Here is a 3,610-nt window from a genome sequence, read left to right as displayed (position 1 = left end):
TTGGGTATTATGATAATACATTTTTTTTTCATTGAGTTTAAGGCCATGACTTTGGCACCGATCATTTGTTTGAGTAAGACCCTGTTGTAGGATGTTGACATCATTTGGAGATTCTATGACCGCTCCCAGTTTGCAGTCATCAGCAAACTTTGTCAACCACAGACCTTTAGGTTTAGCTTGCACTTCGGAAAAATAGATTCCAAACAGTAGAGGTCCCAGGACTGATCCCACTGGAGCACCACTGGTTACAGATCTGCTGTTGGAGGTGGATTCCCCTATTTTGACTGTATGAGTTCTATCAGTGAGCCAGTTTGTGACCTACCTAATGATATAAGGGTTGATACCTAGCTGAATGAGTTTGTCAATGATACCTGAGTGGGTATAATGTCAAAATCCTTGGCGAAGTCTAGGTAGGCTGTATGCACATTTTTCTCCTCCTCCAGGGTCTTGATGACTGTCTCGAAGTCCCTCATGTTTAACAGGCATGATCTCCCTCCAAATCCAAACTGATTAGGGTCAAGTGTTTGGAGATTACCTATATCTTTGCTGAAAAGGTTCATGATGATTCACTCCATAGCTTTGCAGATAAAGTTAGTCAGGCTAATAGGTCTATAATTCCAGAGGTCATAGGATCATAGTATCATAGGATATTACTAGGCTATCAATCCCGAGGTCATTTAAAGCCTAGCCATTTCAACCCAATGTAATACCATAGAAGTGCTAGTCAATACCCAAGATTGCATTTAGTGATGACTGCCCATGCCCAGGAGAGTTGTGGGTGCTATCCCTGGTAAGAATTTACGGTGCCCCATCCAGTCATCCAAGTTCCTCTTAAACAGTGTCATAGAGGTGCTTTGTTTCACATGAATTGGTAGCCTGTTCCAAAGATGTGGCAGTCACTGGGAGATAAAGCTTTCCTTCCAGAATGTCCAATTTAAGTCGCAGGCCATATTTAAGTCCCTGGAATGGGTAACCCTAGACCCATTTGATTTATGGATATGCAGTAAGTTCATTAGATTTGGGTCTTGGATTGCTCTGTAGGGTATGCATAAATCTCCCCTAAGAACTCTATATGATACAGAGTATAGTGACAGGGATTTTAGTCGTTCCATGTAAAGCATATGCTGGAGGCCCTTGATCATCTTTCTTATATACTTCTGAGGTCTCTCTAATTGCAGCAGGTGCTTTGTACGGTACATGCTGAATGGGACATTATACTCAATTATGGGACACATAAGTGCCAAGTATAAGGGGGTTAGAATCTCTTTTACTCTTGCAGTGATACCTTTACTAATCAAGTGTGTTACATGGAAAGCTTTCTTTACAACAGTAGACACATGGTGGTCGAAATTAAAGTTGTGGTCAACCTGTGATCCCAGGTCCCTTGCCACTTTATGGGTACTTAGGGTATTGTTGATTTGATAGTGTGAAGGGACATTGTTTGTGCTGAAGGGAATGATGATGCATTTCTCTGCATTCAGTTTGAGACCATGATGTCATCGGTCTGCATGAGACCGTCCTGGAGTATACTGACATCATTTGGGGATTCAATGATTGCACCTAGTTTGCAGTCATCTGCAAACTTGGTCAGCCACAACCCCTTAGTTTTGACGTGAACTTCTGAGAAGTACATACCAAAGAGTAGGGGTCCCAGCACTGACCCTTGTAGCACCCCACTAGTAACAGGTCTTCTGACTGATGTGGAGTCACCCACTTTGATAGTGTGTGTCCAGTTTGTGATCCAGTTGGCAACCCATCTTACAATGAAGGGGTTTACATTCAATTTGCTAAGTTTAACAATAATGCCTGAATGTGGGATTGTGTCAAAAGCCTTTGCCAGTTCAAGGTATGCTGTGTGCACAGATTTGCCCTCATCAATGGCATTGGTCACACTTTCAAAGAAATCCACCAGATTTTACAAGTAGGACTTGCCCTTCACAAAGCCGAATTGAGTAGAATCCAGGGTTTGGAGGTCACCTGTGTCTTTTTTTATAAACTCCATAATGATATATTCTATGGCCTTACAAATGAGGCTGGTCAGGCTTATGGGTCTATAATTTGCTGGTCTGTTGCTAGGCCACCTTTGTGGAGGACAATAACTGTAGCTGTTCTCCATTCCGCAGGAACAAAGCCTGTGTTTAGGCTATGATTGAAAAGAGTATGTAATGGTGATGCTAGTTAATGTTTTAGCCTGTTTAGAAGACAGCCTGGGATATCATTTGGTCCTATAGAGGCTATGTTTTTTGCCTTGGACAAGGTTTGAGGACCTACTCTTCAAATATGTAAGGTGGTGGGGAAGTTTGGGGGAGGGCTTGTTGTAAGTTAGGAAGGGATAAGTGAGTGAAATTTTCTCCAAACCTATCCGCTCGCAGGTTTGCTATGTCTGTTGGGTCAGGGTGTGTGATATTGTTGGCAACTAGTTCTGCACATGCTTGGGTCCTACACTTTAGGTTACATACGTAGCTGTAAAAGGCCTTATGGTTATCTTTGGCAGTACTTGCTAGGCTTCTCTCAAAGGAGCTCTTGGAGGATTTTACAAGTTGATGATGTGTTTTTAGCCTTAGAGAGGGCATTTATGACCTGCACTTTAGAGATACAAGGTAGGGGACAGGTAGTGGGGATGTCATGGGGTATGTGTGGTGGGGAGAGGGGAGTGAAATTTTCATAGAACCTGTCAGCTAACAGGTTAGCTATGTCCACAGGTTCAGTATATATGGTATCATTAACTACCATTTTGGAGCAAATCTGGGCCTTTCCTTTTAGGTTACGGATGCAACTAAAAAACGCCTTACGGTTTCCCTTAGTTGAGCAAGCTAATTTTGATTCATAGTTTGCTTTGGAGGACTTCACAAGAAGTCTTATTTGCTTGTTTAAACTGAGGAGGGAGTGTTTCCAGTTTAGGACTTGCTCCCTCTTAGTCTTATACAGTGATTTCTTCCTCTTATTGTAAAGCCTGTTAATGGCAGTTGTCCACCAGGTAGGTTTGCTCATTTTTGAAGGGCTTGTTTTGGTCCTATCAGGTATGGCTGAATCAATGCAGTTATACAGGTGTTTGTATAAAGCACTGGTGTAGAACTAAGCATAATTGCCAGTTCCATCTGAGAGGGGTGGTGCAGTGCAGCTATTTATACCATCCCGCAAGAGGTTATAATCTGCTTTGGAGAAGATTTTTTTAGTGTAGTTGCTGCTGGGGGGGGGGTGTCAGATATAATAGTTACTTTGAATGAGACTGATTTGTGGTAGTGGGTGTGCTACAGTGGTCCCCATATTGGTAAGTACTAGACCCAGGATGTTGGTTCCCCTTGTGGGGGTGTCAACCTGCTGGTCCATGGCATTGGAGTTAACGAAATCAAAGAACATTTGTGCATGAGTAATTTACCCAGTCAGTTGGATTGGTAGATGAAGTCACCCAAACCATGGTGTTCAGATATATCTTGATAGACTAAAGTAGATCCAAATACATAGAGTGGGTGTCCTGATTCATAGATGGGGTCCTGTAGCTGGCAATGACTTGAACAGGTGTCTTACAAACAGTTAATGGCACCTGAAGTGTCCAGGGAATCATACTGTTTAACCAATCTGGAGGTGTATTTATCTTTAATGAATATTG

This window comes from Protopterus annectens, chromosome 2.part1, assembly GCF_019279795.1.
Source record: "Protopterus annectens isolate FY-2018-M chromosome 2.part1, PAN1.0, whole genome shotgun sequence".
NCBI lineage: Eukaryota > Metazoa > Chordata > Ceratodontiformes > Protopteridae > Protopterus > Protopterus annectens.
The sequence above is the reverse complement of the archived record's forward strand: the minus strand, read 5'-3'. Positions refer to the sequence as shown.